The sequence below is a fragment of the Cyprinus carpio genome, chromosome B15 (assembly GCF_018340385.1).
Source record: "Cyprinus carpio isolate SPL01 chromosome B15, ASM1834038v1, whole genome shotgun sequence".
NCBI classification, from domain to species: Eukaryota; Metazoa; Chordata; class Actinopteri; order Cypriniformes; family Cyprinidae; genus Cyprinus; species Cyprinus carpio.
In genome coordinates, this window is record NC_056611.1 from 17286578 (window position 1) to 17309809 (window position 23232).

The 23232-nt window shown below is 34.6% G+C and overlaps 1 protein-coding gene across 5 annotated transcripts in view; it reads left to right on the forward strand.

Moving 5' to 3' along the window:
* Positions 1–23232, forward strand: part of LOC109103239 (seizure protein 6-like) — a 173999-nt gene that overhangs the window by 66512 nt on the left and 84255 nt on the right. The gene's annotated exons all lie outside the window — the stretch shown is intronic.

A 23232-nucleotide genomic window follows, 5' to 3' on the forward strand; every position in this document is an offset into this window, starting at 1 on the left:
ATGTATTTTAACTTTTAACAGTGTTAATAAATTATTACTGCTTTTCAAGATTAATCTGAAGTCTAAATGTGAAATGGGGAAAAAGGGAAATCTAAATGTCAAAATATCTAATATTGACTAACAATTAAATAAAACATTTTAAAAAAAAAGATTTTACTTGTATATTGTGCATGAGAAGTGGCAGCAAGTCTCATTTTGTGTTTTTGGAAGGGATTTCTTCAAAGTGCAGTTAATTTTGATTAAATGTTGAAAGTACTTTAAGTAAGTAAGAAAGTACTTTAAGACCAGCTCTCTAAACAGTTGTATGAATTCTTCAAGTCTTTATCATACTATGTCCAAAACTCTAATAGTTCATGAATAATTAATATGCAGTTATTTTTCTGGTGGTTTGAGGAATGGTTTTCATGCTGAGGTGATCTGAAATCCTAAAAGCCTGTGATATTATGGTCCAGTAATGTAAGAACATTAACACATTGGCTCCTATAACACAAGCTGCCATCTATAATCCACTGAACCGATGAAGAGATTTACAGCCCAGAGAATTCTTCAGGGCTTTAGTGCCTTGTGAATAAACCTGCTTTGTTAGTATGCATATGAGAGAGCTCATTCCAAATCCCATACTGAAATGCAGGTATTTTCAAGTCAGGTTTTTGAAAAGTTGTCAGGGGATCTGAGATGATGCTCAAAAATGTACTTTTGTTTTCAAACTGATTTTTGCTCACCCAGAAAAACACACTTATTTCTGCTCCAATACAGCACCTCTAAGAAAAAGAAAAAAAAAGTGTGGTTAATGATTCGCCCACTCTTGAATATAACATAAATGTTTCACAGCCATTAAAAACACATTCATTTTAAAGGTTATAATGTATAATTTTACCACCTTCCCACATAATTCTCTTCATATTCTAAATCAAGAAATAAATAAAAAAATCTCTCTCTAAACTCCTCACAAAGGTTAGCTTTTAAATATACTAGCATTAATTGCTGTAATTGACTAGCTATTCAGTTCTCACACAAACCACATACCTTAATTATATTGATTCCCAGTGCCCCAAAATGATCTGTTTCGACAATCACAGTTGTATTTTTAGCATTTTGCTAAGCTAATGTAACAGGAAACAACTCAACCTAGACATTTTGGTCCACTGGTCTCCTTATCAGCTCTTATAACTTAACCAGCAAGATTTCTTTTGTAGACCAGCATTAACTAGCCTGGACCAGCCTGTAAATTCATACCGGTCGGTGTAAGCTGGTCTTTTTAACAGGGACGCTATGTGTGCTATGACAATGATGCGATTTTGATGCTACTAAAGTCTTTTCACAGCACATTACCTCAAACATTATTTACCACGGAACTGCTCTTTCAGGAGACATGAAAGCGACGAGGCAAAACACAGCAGTTTAACATGACTACTTTTAAAACAAACCATTACAGTAACTTTGAATAACCACCGGGGTAATTTCCCTTTCAAATTGACAGCGTGCATATTTCTGTCTCTTAGCGTTGTGCCGTGTGTGTTTAGGATGCCGTCATAGCGTGGTTGAAGAGCGAGAGAGCTTGTGCAGTGTGATATGTGATGTGTGTAGTAATTTTGACAGGCAGCGGCATTGTGCTGCCTTTACCTCCAGCATCCCACTCCTTCACTGACACTTTCCATCTGCCGTCTGCTTGGCTATGTTTCAGCAGCGCTAGCAGCGTGTGCTAACGTGTTTATCAGCATTAAAGTGTCTGGGCATACACTGTCATAAGTAATGAGCTTTCAAGAGAGGGGAAGACTCATTTTTATTTGGACCCTGCTGATAGAATCCTTGTTTGCATCAGAAAGGAGAGGTGAGAGAGCTGATGTCAGAAAGAAAACAGGGCAGGCCACTTACATACTGTGACTATGCATAATGCATAGTTTCCTTTGTTTGGATATCATTGCACTTAAAGGCATACTCAGTCATTTTTTGTTTGTGTTGCTTTGGTTGGTAGTCCACTTGGACATACTGACATCTAGTGGTGTGGATGTACCATGAAATGAAAACAATGCTATATTTACATTATAGAAAATATGCAATTAGCAATCAGCCATGATTAATTTGTTACATGAGTGTGCAATTATAGGACACAGTAGTATTTGCTGGTCATGTGATCTCAACATTGCAACATCCTTAAAGCAACCTACACTTATATTAGTCTACTGACATGACTGGAGTCTTCATCTTATGTAAGTGTGCTTCATTTTAAACATATTTTTTCAAATAGTACAATTCATTTCTCTGAGTTCTAAGAATGGACCTTTAAGGAGACTATTTTTTTTTTTGTTTTGTAATTCAATTTGATGTGGTGCATTGTTTTTTGTTGATATAGTTGTTTTTTTTGTTAGGTTATATGTATGTATGATTTCTTCTGGAGGGTTTCCATCTACTGTAACTGTTTTTATAAACATTCTTAATTTTGTGTTTAAGAAAACTTGAATTGCTTGAAATGTGCTAGATTTAATGAAGTTTTCATAAATTAAATCCTCATTCTGCAAAAATAATGCCATGTTTTGACATTTTTAACACATTGAAATTCCTTCTCACAAAACAAGTGTGCATAAGAGTTAATGTGAAATGTTTTCTTTAGATGAGTATTCAGAAATGCACTTTGTCATAGGTTTTTGTTAAATTTGGGCTTGAATATAATCAAATTTGGCTGTACTCTAAAACAGTGAGAGGATGCAATCTAAACTTTAATCCCAGAGAGATTGATTTTTTCTAAATGTGCTTTTAAGCCTAAAGCCCCATATTCTCCAAAGCCCTCTAACAAATATCTCTGTTGTGTAGTTGCGGGTTCGGGAGGGGAAATTAGCTTCTGAGAGGAAGCCAGGGAGAAGGTAATGAAGTGTAAAGAGAGCGATTAATAAAAAATCAGTGCAGGAGCCCATGCCACTGTTAATCCTGATTAAAACATAAATGCTGTTTTGGCAGCCCTCTCTGAATAAACTCATTAACTTTTACAGAGGCACTGAGTGAAGCATAAGCGCGAGACACCCATATGAGGTGGATGGCTGATTTCTGTGGTCTGGCCGCTAGACTGTGACCGAAACCGAGGAAGACGAGGACAATCTACAGACAAAATTCAGATGCATCTGTGCGACTGCACTATTGTTCTGCGTTTGTGAATGTGCTGATAGTCCATTTAAAGCTGGAGCTGTTTTGTTATAACTTCATTATAGATAAGTTTGAATTAGCAGGCTAGCACCAGCTTTAGGCTTCAAAAGGATGTGATTCTTTTGCAGTATTTTTACATTTTGTTACCTTTTCGGTACCCTGCTTGAAATGATGATTTTTAGGAGGACATCTTCATTAACAGCAGCAGTAAAAGCTATTCCGTGGGGATAGATATTTGGCAGGCTTTGAAGGGTAGCGGTGACGACGACTTGCATCATGCTAATGTGCGTTTAGGAGGTGGTTTCCTGGCATTAACAAAAGGTCATGTGAAATGAGCACATTGGAACCATTAGGATGCAGTTATTTGTCAGTCCCTGAAGAGCCATGCTAGTGAGCTGGAATGAGGAGCCTGTGTACGGTGTGTAAAGTGCTGTTTTAGCAGCTGTTAATGAAGGGAAATGAGCATGCTGACTGAGGCAACATGGCGTCAGGTGGCAGAGAGTAGCCACCTGGCAAAATCCAACGACCTGTGCAAACCAAAGAAGACAGAATAGACGTTCTCATTAGTCATCATGTAATAGATGCTGTGAATTGTGGCTTTTTGCTTAATTGCACTCTAAAATACAAGAGAGAGGAATTACGCAGACGTGTGTGTTTTCATCCATGAACAGTTTTAGCATATTCAGAGGAGAATTCACTAAGAATGTGCCATGTATTATCTGTCTGCATTTGTTTTAGTATCTGGTTCGCTAAAGCAGGAGTTGCTGACCTTTACAGGCTGAGGGACTATCACTCATTCTGTAAAATATACCAATATTAATCTACTAAAATAGTAGGTAGATTTGTCTGATTCACAAATAATTGACTCTTTTAAATGTGTTCATTTTAGTGAATGAAAAACATACAGAGAGACCAGTGAGATCTGAATCATGAACAAACAACTTTTTTTTTTAAGTAAATCAAAAACATACGGTGCAGCCAGTGTATTCTGATTCACAAAAAATATTCTTATGAAACAGTTCTTTTTAGTGAATCAAAAGCAGGCAGCAAGACCAATGTATTTTGATTCAAGAACAAATGACTCTTTTAAACTGGTTCTTTGTATTGAATCAAAAACATGCAGAGAGACCAGGGAGGTCTGATACACAAACAAATTAATCTTATGAAATGGTTCTTTTTAGTAAATCAAAAATATGCAGTGAGACCAATATGCTTTGATTCACAAACAAATTACTTTTAAATTGATTCTTTTTAGTGCTGTCAAATGATTAATCGCGATTAATTGCATCCAAAATAAAAGTTTTTGTTTACATAATATATGAGTGTGTACTGTTTATTATGTGTATATAAATACAAACACATGAATGTATATATTTAAGAAAAATATGTTATGTTTATATGTTTGTTTTATTTGTGTATTTTTTTATATATATTAATATTGAATGTATATACATGTAAATATTTTCAAAATATATACTGTAAGTGTGTCTATTTATATATACATAATAAATAAACGCAGTACATATACATATATTATGTAAACAAAAAAAAATATTTTGGATGCGATTAATCACGATTAATCGTTTGACAGCACTAATTCTATTTAGTAAAACAAAACATCCAACATGACTGATGTTGTCTGATTAACAAAAAAAAATTACTCCTTTTAGTAAATCAAAATATTAATGTACAAATGACTCCAATGGGTCGTTTCTTTTAATTAATCATTTAAAAAGCTCACACTTATATATACTCTTTAATGGGATATTTTAAGTGCAGAGGTCATGTGATTTACAATTTTATTATAATTTTGCATATTGATATAATTACAGTTTTACACAATAAATGCAAAGTTCACCTCATTTGGTTCAGGCAGTTTTTAGTCGTGCTGATTATTATATCTGTAAAATAAATAGGTCTACAATGTGATATTCCTTTATTTTTTATTATTTTTATTTTATTTTTATTTTTTTTATTTTATTTTATTTTATTTTATTTTATTTTATTATTAACATATTAGGAGCTTCCCTTTATAATCTACAGAATTAGCTAAGAGAAAATGTTTCAAGGAAGATGCCAGTGTTACAACTGTATAGTGAATTCGCCCCTCAGATACAAAGTCCAAAAAAACTGCAGAAGAACTATTAGAGAGCTGATAGTGCTGCATTCGGCATTCTTAACCCTGGATTGGAGTGAAATTGGATCATGTTTTTCTGTTTTGCCTTCTCAGAGTAATGAGATAATGATGACTGGAAATTAGAGTCTAATGTCATTCAACGTCTCCTCCTGTGTATTGCCTGAAGAGGCTGATTAGCCTGTTTTCCATCGCAAAGTGTTCCAGCACTCCATTGATATGCTGCTAGTGTATTGTGGAAGCCTACTGTGCACAAATGTAGAGAATGTTGGTATTGTTGAGGCCGAGCTGTAATCTTTGACACTGGCTGCAATTTAAAAACATTGTATAAAGTATGTGTAGATGTAGTGCACAAGATGTTTAATATGTAGATCTTTTCAAAATTACTTCATGAATCATGCCTGAGTCATAATACACCTCTGGATGAGTTTACTGGCTTTTTAAGTTTTTTATTTTTTTATTTTATTTATTTATTTATTTGTTTATTTAATATATAAAATTGCTGAAATATTTTGTACAGCTGACTTTGTTTTACCAGTTAATGCAACATGCTGTAAACCCAGAGACTCAGAGGTTGTTCTTTTTTCATAGCTCATTTACATTTCATAAGTATAAAGATTTTCTTAGATGTTTCTTCTAAAATACATATTAATGAGACTTGTTCATTTGAATTGTTGACATACAGTAGCATAGCTCTGATCATTTATTTATTTATACTTAATTACTTAATACACTGCAAAAGTTCAGAAGTTCGGGGTTGGTAAGATCTTTCAATTATTATTTTTTTTTTTTTATAAATGTCAATGGTCAACAAGGCTGCATATATTTAATTCAAAATACAGTAATAACAATAATATTTTGCAATATTACACAATTAAACTGTTTTCTATTTTAATGTATTTTAAAATCTAATTTATTTGTGTGATGGAAAAGCTAAATTTTCAGCAGCCATTACTCCAGTGTATAATTTCACATGATGCTTCAGAAATTAGTAAAATATGGTGATATGGTTATCAAGAAACTTTTTTTATCAATGTTGAAAACAATTGTGCTGCTTAATGAATAGAAAGTTTAAAAGAACAGCATTTATTTGAAATTGAAATCTTATTTAACATTTTAAATGTTTTTAGTGTCACTTTTAATCAGTTTAATGCATCTTCGCTAAAAAGGGAAAAAAAGTACTATAAATTAATTACATTTGACAATTATGATCATCATAATTCTTTAAAAGGAAATATTCTAATTAGTCTGAAAATTGCAATGTAGTTCTTATGATTTGGTTATTGCTATAATACACAGTTAGGTTATATTTTATTAAAATGATATAAATTATAACCCGGGAATCTCTGGGAATATCTAATATTCTTTAGTCAAAATATTGTTTGGATGCACAATGATTTTGATTTTCTACCCTAGATACACTCCATAAATCATGTATTTTAAGATAATATACCATGTAAGCAGCAGCCATAGCATAGACTGTAAAGTATGTAATAACCATGACAGTTTCTGTGGTAGAACTTCAGTGCATCAGATGTCTCGGTTTAATGAAATGCAGTATTCTTCAGCACACAGATGACACGGATTAGGCTCTGAGAGCAGCGGCTGCCGATTGGCTCTGTATATGAAGCACAGGGGAGCATCTCTCAGTCTTGCTGGCACGGCTAGAGAAAGATGAAATGAAATGAAAGCATGTCTGGATTAAAGCTTGTTAAGGGGAAGAAGAGCCTTAATTGCTCTGGCTTTGTACAGCCTCACAAAGAGCCAGCACTGCTAATCTGTTGCTCAAGGGTGAATGTTTTCTGCATCCAAACAAAAGGCAGTTTTTAAGAAGGAAAACAAAGACCTGTATTCCAGGAAGGGTCTAAATAAATTGGAACGAAACTCTCCTGGGTGCAAAGGGAGATGTATGAGATGAGTGAATGGGGGTGAAGAAAGTGATTTGTTTGGGGGCTGCTAATTGGATGGAAAGGGGGCCATTAATCACTGCTGTTTTTGTTTATTGTTTTAATGCACATCCTTTGACTGGTCAGGAAGTGTAAATAGGGCAGTTTCCTTGTTAAGTAGCATGTTTAGCATCAAAATAGAACACAGGGGCTTCATTTCAGTTGTGAAGAATAGGCATGGTCAAAAATTTAACTCGTTGATCTGTAAAGATTTTGTAACAATATACAGTACACTACTGTTCAAAAGTCTGGGGTCAGTACATTTTTCTTTTTTGAAAGAAATGAATACTTTTACTCAGCAAGGATGTGTTGAATTTATAAAAAGTAATAATAAAGACTTATGTTGTTAGAAAAGATTTCTATTGTGACTTATTGTTCTGGAAAGAGATACAGTAGTCTGAAAAACACATTTTTCACTCAGAAATTGCTAGTAAATTTCACAAATAATTACAAAGAAATGGCAAGTAATGCATTCAATTTTGAAGTAAAAAACTGAAACTATCTTTGTTTTATTTATAACTTCAAAAAATTATTTTTATAGTGTATGTGCATTAAACACATAAACTAGTTGCATATTAGATGGTAAATGCTGAAAGGCTCCATGCAATAATGTGCTATATCAATCATGCGGTTTCTACATTCTTCAGTTCCTGCATCAGCTCATGCAAACCCTTCATAGAACCTCATGACTGCCTCTAAAGGGATTAATTTTTATATTATGCCCCAGCAGACCAAATCCAGTTTTCCGTCTTTTTCCCCAGTCTGACCCAACCGCTCTATGTCACTGGCTCTGGCTGGAATCTCTTTTCCCTTTGAGTTTTCTCCCACCGAGCTGTTTGACTTGTAAGCTAAAAATGCTCATTGACTGAAGCTTGTGCATGAACACGCTGCAGTCAGGACACTTCTGGTTTGGGGTTTTATCAGGTCAGTGAGCTCAGCCAGACTCCTCGACTCCCTGACAGTTTGTTTATTCCTATTTAGGCAGCACATCAAAATTTCACCATGATCCGTTCAAGGCTGCCATGTTCAGAAATGTGACATATTGAGGTCTTGTACCTCAAAATGATGTCTGATGCTGATATTTTATATCCTGTTCCTTTGTTGCGTCAGTCGCAATATTAGGCTACTAGATATGTGCACTCTGGGTTGATACTGGCGAGAAGTGTTTCATGTTTCTTGATGAATATATAATGTCTATGAAGTAGTTTAGAATTGAACAGTTTTTAATACAGTCATTTGTCTTTCTGCACTTTGAACATGACATTAACTGCATTGAAAGTGATTTGATTTAATTTAATTTAATTTTAAAAAAAAGTTAACCTTTATTTAACCAGGCAAGTCATTAAGAACAGGTTCTTCTGTTCAGTAACAGCTTATATATATAGGGTATTAAAATCATTATGTATAATAAGAGTAGGAACCATGTTAAAGACTTTCAGCCCTTCAGATTCAGTTTTGCATCTGAAAAGAGCCCTGAACAGCAAGCTGTATTATTCTTTGCAGTCATTCCTGACATTCATTTGGGAATGCCACCAATAATGCTACAGCAAGGTAGAACAGCATGTTTTATGTGCTCAAAAGCCTCTTAAAGCAAACATGAGCACACGGTTTACTCTGCAGATTATGATCAGCCCGTGACATTCAGTGCCCACCAAAGGGGTTTAATGAAGAACATAATTTCATTTCTTTCCCCATTTGAAGAACTAACAAGGGAGTGGAGTGCATCTGTAGCATTTCCAGACGACGCATTCCCATCAATCACTGCACTGAAGTTTCTGCTGAGGAGGTTAAGCTGACAATGGAGTTGCTCTGAAAAGACTCTTTTATAAGCGATGACCAAGCATTGAATCAGATCCTGTTTATTGTATCACAGCCATGCTTGTGCCAAGACATAAGATTATTACTTTGATACGGACAAAAAGCAGAGTGCTCACAGGATGCTCTAAACACAATTAGATTGAGGAGCACAACCTTCTGCAAGAAATACAGCCAAGCAGCTGCTCCATCCAACATGAACAAGGAACAAATGCATGCACTCATATCTCAAAAACAGGAATTTCTTTGGTTTTGCACAAATAGAACAAGAAATTGAAGGTACCATCCAAAAGCACGGACAATGAAGGATTATTCAGTGCAATCTCGCATCATAGAAAATGAAAAGGACTGAGCTGTGGAAAGCCAAAAAAGTATGATTTGAAAATTGTTACAAATAAAATAATAAGATTAGAGTACTGTAAAAATTCTGTCATGCTGTCAAGATATTTAGAATTCTGAACATGTTTTTTACTATTTTTTTTACTGTATTTATACTTATAAACAGTAAAAATACAAAAGAAAAAACATTAAAGTTAATTGTAATTATCTATCTATATATATATATATATATATATATATATATATAAACAGATCTTCTATTAATTATTGCAATCTTTTTGTTTTCATATAATAATTTATGTAATAACAAATTATTGCATTATAATTTATTATATATTATTTATATTAATATAATTTAAATAAATATATCTATATATACAATAATAATATTATTTATTATAAATATGTTTATAAAATCAATTATATAATAATTCTATAAGTCATAATATATTAATTAATGGGTAACACTTACAATAAGGTTCCATTAGTTAATGTTAGTTAATGTATTAACTAACATGAATGAGCAATACATTTATTACAGTATTTATTAATCTTTGTTAATGTAAGTTAATGAAAATACAGTTTTTCATTGTTTGTTCATGTTCATTTACAGTGCATTAACTAATGTTAACGAGCACAGCTTTTATTTTTAATAATGCATTAATAAATGTTGAAATTAATATGAACTAGGGCTGTCAGTCGATTAAAATTTTTAATTAATTAATTACATGATGTGTAGATTAATTAATCTAATTAACTGCAAAATAAATTTGACTCTGAAAATACCCACAATAGATTATTTAAAGCTATTTTGTGTTAAATGAGAAAGTATCAAGTAGGTATTACAAACTGTAGCTTTAGAAAGAAATATTTAATTTGATTCAACATAAAATTTATTACACATAAGCATTTAGGCTACAACAGCCTAACATAAACTATGGAACATAAAGGAAGATAATTTGAGAAGCATCTCAGTATTTTTTGTTTACACAATGAAAGTCATTGGTAACCAAAACAGCTTTGTTAAACAGTCTTCAAAATACCTTCTTTTATGTTCAACAAAGGAAAGATTTAAAACGACATGAGGGTGAGTAAATGATGGCAGAATTTTACATTTTTGGGTGAATTTTCCCTTTAATGATATTATTATTATTATTATTATGAAATAATGGCCTACTCTAAATAAGAAACTATAAACCTGCCAGCAGGTGGCAGTAAATGTCTTTATGAGTCCAAATTTCATTGGAGTGTTCAAGCGGCTGATTCATTCAGGAATGAAGTAAATGGCTCTCTTTATGAATGGACCTTTGAGTCATTGGTTCACGATTCGATCAAAACGTGTGTTCGTTGAGAAACGAAACACGCTGTGTTGCCCGGAGACACAACAATTCTGCTGTGGCTTTAAAGCCAGGTAATATGTTCTATGCTCAATTTAGCAAAAACACAAAATATTGTGTTTAAATTATAACACAATATCAACTTCTTATTTACTAAACTGTTGTATAAAATCACATTTACGCCTGTTTCACCCCCGATTTCCACTGCACGCGTCTGCGGCGCGTTACGGCTCCGACGTGGCTACCGGAGCTGATCGCGGCCACTCTAGTCAATGCTTGTGCACGTTGTTTAGCCTATATTAATTGAGTTTAAATGTGAATATGTCTATGAAAGATTGTGGAACTGTTCTGTGATAGAAGAGAATCAAAATCCTGAAAAAGCACTTTCAGTATAGGCTAATTATGTTGGGATTTGAAATCAATGTAATGGATAAATGTTGTGTTTGTGTTAAACAGCCGCGGAACAGGAGCGGACTGCAAACGCATCCTGTGTGAAAGCACAATGAGTCCACTGCAGACGGAGTATGTGTGAAACAGGCATTAAGCTCGTGTTATTCGGGACAAAATCAGCACTCACGTAATACTGGTGGAGTGATATCACATGATATAAATATGAGGCAAAAACTCATACTGTCATCATTTTGTAGCAATATCTTGAATTTTGAGGCATAACTGCATTCATGGAGTTTTTGCCCTGTATAATATTTGTAAACACTCAACTGTATGAAATGTAAGATGACGTACAAGTCTAGGGGCGGGGTCAGTGCGTTAACTGCATTAAAATATTTTAATTGCGTTATTTTTTTCTTGATTAATTAATTAAGTTAACACGTTAAACTGAAAGCCCTAATATTAACTATTAATAAATGCTGTGGAAATATTGTTCATTCTTAGTTTATGTTAAGGAGTTAATGTTAACTAATGAACATTATTATTAAATGTTACCAATTAATGTAATAGAACTTGTAACTAATAATATTTACTATGTGAACCAACTAGTCGTAAAGCAATACTACTATGCTGCATAACTAAGGAGGATAATGTGAATTTGATGATGAACATTCAAACAGGTGAATAAGTAAAAAAACCACATGGACTGACAGTATTGTGTTAATTATATAAGTTGTGTGTTCCTACTTAACACTGTTTGTCACTTTATACATTGCCTCTCACTTTTGCTCTGGTTTGTTGATTGTCTTTACACATGGCAAAGGGAGAGCGATCGATACATTGGCTAGGTAGTGCTCTATCTCTCTGTCTTTCTCTCTTTTGCTCCGGCTGTTTCTCCGCTGGGACGGAGTAGGTGATGCCTGCCTGAGTGCATCACTGGCTCCTCTTGGCTGCCGGTCGATAAGCAGCCACTGATAGCAGGTGTCCTTGCATTGATCCGCCCTGCTTGTTCTTTGTCTCTGGTCATTATGGAGATGTGAGAGTAACCTTTCCACTGTGGTGTGCAGAATGGAAGAAAGGAGAGGTAGAGAGGACTAGAGGCACCTGCGCTGCTGTGTCTAGCAACTTCAGATCTAGCACACAGGTGAACCCTCAGATATCTCCAGAAGTCACAAGGGGAAACAACAGTAAAGAGGGGAGCAGTTGTCACTTTAGTGGTGTCTGTGACTCTAAATCATGAATGAAGACATAGAACAAGGTAAAAGATGGAACTGTGATATGTAAGTATTGATTTATAGCTATTGCTCTGCAGAGATTTATAGAGATTTGTCACAGCCAGATTTATGCTAAATGGCAAGGTTGTCCATTTAACATGTTAATTCAGTACAATTTAATACTTGAAATGATTAATTATTAGTCATAAGTTGATTTTTGTTCTTTAATATGTATTAAATATGTGGTATGCAATGCTGAACATCACAATGTTATATATATATTTACATATATACACACACACACACACAGTGCTTTGAAAAAGTGTTGGCCCCCTTCCTGATTTCTCTTTTTTTTTTTTTTTGCATGTTTGTCACACTTTAATGTTTCAGATCATCAAACTAATTAAAATATTAGTAAAAGATAACACAAGTAAACACAACATGCAGTTTTTAAATGAAGGTTTTTATTATTAAGGGAAAACAAAATCCAAAACTACATGGCTCTGTGTGAAAAAGTGTTTATCCCATAAACCTGGTTGGACCACCCTTAGCAGCAACAACTGCAATCAAGTGTTTGCGATAACTTGCAATGAGTCTGTTACAGCGCTGTGGAGGAATTTTGGTCCACTCAACTATGCAGAATTGTTGTAATTCAGCCACATTGGAGGGTTTTCGAGCATGAACTGCCTTTTTAAGGTCATGCCACAGCATCTCAATAGGATTATGGTCAGGACTTTGAATAGGCCACTCCAAAGTCTTCATTTTGTTCTTCTTCAGCCATTCAGAGGTGGACTTGCTGGTGTGTTTTGGATCATTGTCCTGCTGAAGAACCCAAGTTCACTTCAGCTTGAGGTCACGAACAGATGGCCGGACATTCTCCTTCAGGATTTTTTTGGTAAACAGCAGAATTCATGGTTCCATTTATCACAGCAAGTCTTCCAGGTCCTGAAGCTGCAAAACAGCCCCAGACCATCACACTACCACCACCATATTTTACTGTTAGTAAGATGTTCTTTTTCTGAAATGCGGTGTTACTTTTACACCAGACGTAATGGAAAACACACCTTCCGAAAAGTTCAACTTTTGTCTCGTCAGTCCACCGAGTATTTTCCCAAAAGTCTTGGGGATCATCAAGATGTTTTCTGGCAAAACTGAGACAAGCCTTTATGTTCTTTTTGCTCAGCAGTGGTTTTTGTCTTGGAACTCTGCCATGCAGACCATTTTTGCCCAGTCTCTTTCTTATGGTGGAGTCATGAACACTGACCTTAACAGAGGCAAGTGAGGCCTGCAGTTATTTGGATGTTGTTGGGGGTTTTTTTGTGACCTCTTGGATGAGTCGTCGCTGTGCTCTTGGGGTAATTTTGGTCTGCCGGCCACTCCTGGGAAGGTTCTCCACTGTTCCATGGTTTTGCCATTTGTGAATTATGGCTCTCACTGTGTTTCGCTGGAGTCCCAAAGCTTTAGAAATGGCTTTATAACCTTTTCCCGACTGATAGATCTCAATTACTTTCTTTCTCATTTGTTTCTGAATTTCTTTGGATCTCGGCATGATGTCTAGCTTTTGAGGATCTTTTGGTCTACTTCACTTTGTAAGAGATTTCTTGATTGTGAACAGGTGTGGCAGTAATCAGGCCTGGGTGTGGCTAGAGAAATTGAACTCAGGTGTGATAAAGTTTTAACGGGGGGCAAACACTTCTTCACACAGGGCCATGTAGTTTTAGATTTTGTTTTCCCTTAATAATAAAAAAAACTTCATTTAAAAACTGCATGTTGTGTTAACTTGTGTTATCTTTGACTATTATTTACATTTGTTTGATCATCTGAAGCATTAAAGTTTGACAAACATGCAAAAAAATAAGAAATCAGGAAGGGGGCCAACACTTTTTCACAGCACTGTGTGTGTGTGTATATATATATATATATATATACACACACACACACACATAATTATATTTTAAAAAATATAGTTAGTTTGGTTAAAAAAGTAATTAAAAAAAATAATTTTATATTTTTATTTTTTATAATTCAAATTTAAAATGTTTATTTGCTGTTTATTATTTAATTCATTTGTAATTTGGTTATATTTTTATAAAAGAAATTAAAAATTTGATTTGTTATGTGTGTGGGAATAAACTACAATTATTTATTTCTTTTTTTTATTTTAGTTACATATTTTTAAATTATTAAATTAGTAATTGATTTTTAATCAATTGTCAGCCCAACACTTACAATTCAAATGATAGTAAGAATTATTTCTCTTTGTGACAATCAAATAATATTATTGCATTCTTAAAAGCAATGCTTTAGTAGAGCCTTCAACATACACAAAACTTACAGAATGTGTACAATCAAGTTTCTTAAGTAATCTGGAACAAAATGTTGTGCTTGTTTTTACGTGCACATTGTAAAGAGAGCTTCAAGATTAGAGCCATTCACATACACTCAAAGTTACTGGAGTGCCACAGCAATCACCATTACTTTCAACCCTCAACAAAAACCTTTACTGCATTTTCCAGTTCACAACAGGTCTTTCTTAAGGTAGCGATGAGAGTGGTTTAAAAATAACTGCTTGTTTCATCACAATTGTGAAGCAATCTGATGTAAACGACTGGAGCAATCACAATCCCGACTGAAGTAAACACAACATACCCAATTGAGTGTAGGGAACTGTTTTTCAGCTTGCTAGTCTACGCCGAAATCCGGCCCCCGGTAGACTGCAGCAGAGGATGTTTTCTTAGACCTTTTAATGCTCTGATTACTTTCTCATCATATCTTATTTGCGTTCTGAGACTGTGCGGCTTCTTTGTGTTTTGCAGGTACTGCAAATTGCCTTTGTTATCTCTGATGAATTGTGAAAGATGTCAAACCAACTCAGTATGCTTTTCCTAGTAACTTGGATTGCTCTCTGTTGTGACAGAATAGGGCTGAAAGAGAACACTTTCTCTCCCAGCTTGAAGTTTCAAAGGGGCTTTGAATTATGTGTGACGGGGTTGAAGATAATGAAGGGTGTTGGAATGTGTCAGAGCAATGCTGCAGGATTTGTCAGGCTGCTACCGCACTAAAAACGCTTCACATCGCCATTGTTTACTTTAGTAGATTAAAATGTCTGAGAGTGTGTGTCTCTGGATGCATCCTTTACTGGCATTATTTGAGAATGCCAATATGTTTTATGGTGTGTGCTGTTTCCCTGGTGTCTCTCTTTCCGTGCATTCTTAGATCTTGTGTAAATGATGGAGCTGTGTAAATGAAGCTATAGGTTTACTTTAAGAAACTTGAGTGAATCATGAGCTGTTATAGCATTTAGGTGATGTTTATAACTGTACAGTACGCTGAGTACAGGATCAGTTACCTGGAATGACCCAGAACTAAGAGATAGTTCATGGAAAAATGTCCATTCTATCAGCAATCACTGAAATACTGATTTAAAATACTAAAATACAAGTTTTTTTTCTTTAAGAATATTCACTTTTTTTCAGTATTTCAGTAAATGGATGTGAGTAAATGATAATAGACTTTTACATTTTTTATTGAACTGTACCTTTAATAACACAATCAGTGGGTTTTATTTTAGGGTTTTATTTTCTATTTTTTATATTTGCAGTGTTGTTTTAGTATTGTTTATATACTATTGAAGTATCTATTTTCAATTATATACTTATATTTTATTCATTAGATTCATTTGTAATTTGGTTACATTTAAAAAAGAAACAAAAATGATGGTTTAGGTCACAGAACAGTGTTTTTATAACGTTGTTAATATGCTGTTGTGCTTATAAATATTTTAAATTAGTGTTCATTTATATTTTCACTTTTAATTTTAATTTTAGTAATCCGTGTTTGTATTTTTTAGTAGTTTATACACACACACACACACACATAATATACAATATGTATATATATACTGTAAATGTTTTAGTCGTTTTTAGTAATTTAGTTTCAACTTATTTTAGCTAGTTGGCTAGTAAACTTTTCTATTTTTTAAGCTTAAGTTTAAGATTTTCATCTAATATTAAATTTTTATTTTATTTTGAGCTTTATTACAATTAACAACATTTTTAGTTTTAGCTTCAGTTAACAATACTTTACAATACTTTAGTACCATGTATGAATGTCATTCTGGGTTGAATATGTGGTTTGTTATTATTTTCTGGCCACATACAAACCATAAACATATTGATAAATAATTCAAACATTATATAATGAGTTATATTAAAACTACATAGTATGTAAAATACATTTAAGAGTTAAAAATGCAGATTGTGTATGTGATGACAATATAGTGTGTTGCAGAAGTGATTACTCACCTCTGAGTCTCTCTCTTTCTCTCTCCCTCTCAATATAATTGGAGTCTGTGAGAAGCTCTCTGCCATCCAAATAGATTAATTATGAAGCCTTGTGTGTCTGGAGTGTAAGTGTTGAACTGTGAGTGGGGAAGACACGAATCAAAGAAAATCAATTTAGGGGGTGATATAGCCACCTCATCTCACTTCTCCCCTTAATTTCCTTCATGCTCTCTGAAAGGGCTCATCATAACTGAAGTGACATTCTTTCAAGTTTCCTCTGGGAATAAAAAGTGCTGTGTGTGTGTGTGTGTGTGTGTGTGTGTGTGTGTGTGTGTGTGTGTGTGTGTGTGTGTGTGTGTGTGTGTGTGTGTGTGTGTGTGTGTAAGCAGATGTGTGCAGTTGTCACATTTGTATTAGAGAGAGTTGCACTTCTTAAAAGAATATTTCAGGTTCAATACAGGTCAAAATAAATTGATAATGTTGATTACCACCAAAAATAATTTGGACAGTCACTCTTTCTCTTTTTTATTATTACTATTATTTTTAAATGACACTTACATTGAAAATGAATGGAGCCCATTATTGGATGATTTAAAAGCAAAAATAAAAAGCTTATATTTTTATTAAAAAAAAGCACTCGTGTAAAAAGTTGTGTATTATTTGAGCTGTGCAGCTAAAAAAAAATAATAATAATTTTAACATGATTAAAAATAAATAAACTTATATTTTCCACTTCTGTTGCTTAGCCCACACAGACTGTGCACACTCTTAATCAATACCCTAATCGCTTAATTTAGACATTGTTTTAACAAACTCTCATTCAATCTGGCTCCATTCAGGTATGAAACACCTACTTTTCACTCATTTCCACTTTAATATTTTGTTTAATATCCTGTTTCAATTGGAAATATGTCATATTATGGAAGTAAAAAGGGGTTGTGACCACCATTTACACTGAGTTTTTGGTGCTCTAGAAAGCATTTTGTTATTACTGTCTTTGTGTTCTGAAAGAACTGAGTGGAATGCTTTGATAAATGGGTCAGAATGCTAAGTTTTATTCTGACCTAAAAAAAAGGGTTGAAAAAATCACCTGTAGAGCCAATCTTTATTTTTTTAGATGAAAAAAAAAATGATGGAACAAACAGTGTTTTAGGCCTTTCCACAAACCATTCCTCCAGTGAATAAAGATGCTCGGGAATGTAATCAGCTCCGTTTATTTTGGATTCCGCAGTCTGTTCGAGATAAGCCCCATTTTTAGTTACAGTCTTTGAAAAGCTCAATGATAAACATCAAAGTGCCTCTTGAGGCGGTTCTCCATCACTCAGTCGGCCTTTGTGTCTTTGACTTTGGCTGAAAGAAAGAGGTGGGGAGAGCTATAGATGGAGGACAATAAAAGAAAAGGACAGCATGACTGTTAATGGGAAGAAGATGAAGAATCCTTGGCTGAGAAGGTAGATGACTTAAGTTATATGATGAGTCATTTAAGTAATTTGATGTATTTTCCTATTCACCACTTCTAGTAAATTAAGCAGCTCGACTTAAATGACTGATGTCAGATGTGTTAGAGAAGCCGTTGCAAGTTACTTGCGGTGGCAGAATTGAAGTTTGATTTGTTTTTCCCTCTTGTTTTCTTTTTCATAACTAAGACTTGGCAGTGTGCTCCTTCCTGAATTTTTTTTTTTTTTTTTTTGCTGAGCGGGGGCCACAGTGGAGGCGCAGGGAGCTGAAGCAGATGTATAGCTGTGAGGGAGGCGCTGTGTTAGTTTCCCTGGTGCATTATTGATGCTAGCTGTACACAATAGGGAGGGGAGTGCTTTGCCTCGCAGTCTTTCTCTTTTTTACAGTTTTCAGTAGATGCCTTGTGGCTTGTGGTGTGTGTTTTCTCTCTGTATCTGTCTCTCCATCGCCTTTTTCTCACCATCTGTTTCATTCTCTTAAAGCACGGTGCCCGCAACTTCTCCTTACTGAGCTGTTATCAAAATTCACTTAGGGCTGGGACAGAGAAACATCCCTTCCAAGGAGCCGGTAATACTTTAATCAATGCAAACAGTGGCAAGCAAAAGTTGAGTAAAGAATTTGCTGGGTGGTGTGTGGAAAGACATCACAGAAAACTGTCCGTCTGTTACCCGTCAACTTTTACTGTCAAAGTCAAACACTCGCTCCTCCAGTCACATATCTGATGCATGAGCTCTGGGAGATGAAGCAATAGCTGTCTTGATGGGATGCTGCTATTTGAGTCTAATGCAAGTATATTAGCACAACATTTGTCTAGTTTCCAATTCTTCTGTCCTGTAGACCTGTAATAAACCTTAAGACTATCTTTCATCTGTATTGTTGTAATATTTATTTATTTATTTATTTATTTTTAATTCTGTTGAAATTAATAATAACATCAGTTTGATTCAAATTTTTACATATTTACACATATTGCACATAATGTGTAATAGACGTCATCTCATCATCATCAGATGATCAGATTTTGTCATGTACTGTACGTGTTAGATTCTTTCATTTGAAGCAACTTACACAGCATTTAATGCAAACATTTTTGTTGGTCTGTGCATTCTCTGGGAATCAAACCTGTTACCTTGGTGTTGCAAGCAATCTGTTTATACTGTTTAAAGGGATAGTTCTCCCAGAAATGGAAATTCTGTCATTAATTACTCACCCTCATTTCGCTCCAAACCTGTAAGACCTTTATTCATCTCCAGAACACAAATTAAGATTTTTAATTTGGTAAAGTTTGAGAGCCTTTTGACCCTCCATAGACAGAAACACAACTACCACAGTTAAAATAGTCCATGTGACATAAGTGGTTCAACCGTAATTTTATAAAGAAATTTTTGATTAAAGTTGTTATTTTTTTTATTTTTGTAGCTTCATAAAATTATGGATGAACCACTGATGTTTTATCGAAGTCCTTACTACCTTTCTGGGCTTTGAACATTGTAGTTGTGTTGCTGTATATGCAGGGTTAGAAAGCTCTTGGATTTCATAAAAAAAAATCTTAATTTGTGTTCAGAAGATAAACGAAGGTCTTTCAGGTTTGGAATGATATGAGAGTGAGGAATTAATGACAGAATTTCCTTTTATGGGTGAACTATCCCTTTAAGCCTTTTATGTAATTTTAACGCAGTGTCCTAACAAAAAGATTCCAGTGATAAACAATTTGTCTCTCCACACCAGATGTGACACAACTCAATGAGAATTCAATCAAAAATCACAGCCAATCAGAAGAGAGTGTGGGTGGGCTCTGTCTGCAAGCGCACTGCACTTGCCACAAAATAAATAAGTGCATAATCTAATTCATACATATAAAACCATTTTAACAAGTGACTGATACAGTCTTTGTCATGGAATATATTCATTTGTTTACACTGAGTTTACAGTTTTAATATTCATGTTTGCTTTGATTTATTTTTAAGATCTGAGGTATATTATACATTGTCACTTTCAGTATAAAGGTCACGCAAAATAATAAACAATCTCGCAGTTGCATTAAATACTTTTAACATTAAATAAAGCAAATACTCAGTACCTGAGATTGTCATTGTCATAATTTGTATGCTGTTGTTGCAGCCAAAACGTCACAGAAATAGAAACTCTTTTCCAAAATAGAATTCGCTGTCGCTCGTCGTGTACCACTGTCAGAGTTAGTTAGGACAGTGTGTAATAGTGCGTACGAATATTGTGTCCCAAATTATGCACTGTGTACACCACTGTCTAGTAGTATATGAATAGCCCTGCCCCTTCCAGCATGTAATTACTGCTCCAACAGTTAAGAGCAAGAAATGCTCAACATTCCGCATTTCTTTTTCCTGTTAATTAAGTGCATATTTCCTTTTTGGAATTTTCAGTATGATCACACTATTAATACTTAAAATGGCTAGAATAGTGCACAAGTACACAAATTGGGACGTGCCTAAAGTACAAAAACTCTTGGGGACAACTTATGAACTCAAAAGTAGGACAGGTTTTTGGAGGTTGTGAAAGCAGACCGCAGATTGCTCTAGAAGGATTGCCCAGGTAATACATGTACTGTAAGTCACTTTGGATAAAAGCTTCTTATAAATAATGACTAGTAAATGATGTCCTTCTTTACAGATGTCTCAGGGCAACTTTTTGCATAAACATGAGTGGAACTCCACTTTTCCCTCTAGCTGTTATTTGCAGTTATTATTCCTTCGATGTGTTTCGCGCATAAGGGTCGCTTTAAATAGGAGTTCAGTGAACATACCTATTTGCAAGTTAAGAGAAAATGCAACAGAGGGTAAAACAAAGCCCACACTCCCCCGCTGGTTTGTGTAAAAAGCTTCTAAGGCAGGCTCATGGTCATTTAAAAGTCAAATCCAGCCATTGAAGAGCACAGCACTGAGGGACCTTTGAACAGACAGTGAAGTCAGTCTGAGAGATTCTGTTTATACTCCACCAGCACTAATGGAGCAAATCAAACACTCTCCTGCCTCAGCGCACCACATCTGTTTGGTCTTTCCTGAAGTTTTTAGAGGAGCCTGGACTATGAACTGCTGGCATTATGTGAAGTGTAGGGGGTATATGGGACTTTCCACTGGGAAGCATTTGGGAATGCTGATTTTTTTCAACATGAAATCCCTGTGACATTGAGTGTGATATGCATAGTGATTTCAGAAGCTTTTTATAAGTCAGGAACTCCCAAGATACAAACTTCTGCGAGTGGTTCTTTCCAGAAATGTTAGCGTTCAGGGTGAAATGGATAATAATTCACCTCATAACATTAGGCACATTCATTACATTCATCCTGTCTAATTTAACAACCTTGAAATTTGAAATTTCATGTAAGGGCACAGCTAATAAATGAATCAAAGCAAAACCTGATTGACATAAAGCTCACGCTATTTGCGTTTCGATGTCCTCGTCAAAAAAAAAAAAAAAATCTACAAATGGCTGAATTCTAAATAGATGACAGGAATTGAGGATTTCCTGCCCTTTGCTTTGTCTCTCATGTGTCATTTTGCCTGGATCTGAGTGATGTGTTAGATGTCGATGTGATTTTTACCCTCAAAGTGAAGTCAATCTCTCATAAAACACACATCACTGCTCGACGAAACGATGTGTATCTTTGGCTTCTGACACTTCATAGGATAAGGGGAAAATATAGCCCATCAGTTCCGTTCGGTTTGAGATATCATCCTCTCCTTTCCTTTCGTGGGAATGCGCTTCAGATACTCCGGCCTCCGTTGTTGGAAGCAGCTTGTTATTAGTAAGTCGAGAAACAGAAAGAGAGCTATTAGGGTGCAAATGAAGCATTGTGAAATCAAAAGTTCCCCGGCACGCAGCAGCCTCCTGAAGGCCGGCTGATTACATCTCACCAGGTGCAGGTGGGGGAGATCCATTTTCACCGCTACACTTCTCAAATCCACTCTTTACGAGGTGCCGCCTGATGAAGGTTTGGACTCGTTAATTGGCAAGGGGAGGAGAGAGAGCATTCAAATGAACAATTATGGCGAAGGAGTTTATCTTTTTTCCTCCACACGCTCCGCAGCGTTTTCAAAGTATCTCCAATCATAATCCATTTAGTGGATACTTCTCTATTTTGTTAATGTGCTATGGGTTCTGACCCCGCAGTTTGAATCTTTTGCAATTTCGTATGGCTAAACCACAAAGCATCACATGCCATATAAACGGCACAGTCCTCCTCTCCTTGGGTGGTATAGTGAGGAAATTTGTTGCAAGGCTTTGCACAAAGGAGGGTGCTTGTCTTTGAAATATGTTAAAAAGGACTACAGTTGTTTGAACACCCAAGTTATAATTGTAGTTATTAATCAGTGTTAATTTTTACAACTTTTAATTTTATTATTTATTTATTTATTTTTAATGAAAATATAGTTTAAATTTGCTGTATTTATTCATTTTAGTCTGTTTTACTTGGATTTACCTGAATAAAATATTTTTAAAAGTACATTTTGGCCTCTCTATCAAGAATCTCTGGTTGAAACATAAAATTGCAAGTTATTTATGCAGGATTTTTTTTTTTTCAGTTCCTTTTTTTAAAAATGCTTTTCATGCGTTTTCACCAGGGGCTTTCCATGTCTTTCATCAGCAGTAAGACACAGTCCCCCCCACCAAAATATTCCAAAAATATTTGAATATTATTATGGATATTTGGACATTAGAGAGTTATTCACAATATGCACACAAAACAAAAAGCTACCTCATTGCTGGCAAAGAATAGAAGGCATTTGGAATTTTTTTTCCTACAATTGACTATAGGTGCACTGAAAATTGGTGTTTTTTTTTTCTTAATTATGAAAATATTTGAAAATGAATGATTAATGTCTTTCAAACTGTATGACCTTTCTTTGTGGTTTCAATTAGCCATCGATTCCTAAAAATGAAGGTTCTTATGGAACCTTTCCACTGCACAAAAGTTTCTTAGAACTAGATTTTAGATAATCAAAATTTTCCAAAAGAATTCAGAACTGTTTACAAAAGAAGTTTTTGGAGAATTTAAAATGGATCTTCTATGGCAATATACTTGAGCATATCACTGTTAAAAAACACATTTCAAAACAAAAACTTGTAGCTTGAGTATACAAAGTACGTATTATCTATTTGCTTTGAGGTTTCTGTGTTGCTTTATGTTTTAGTTATTGATTT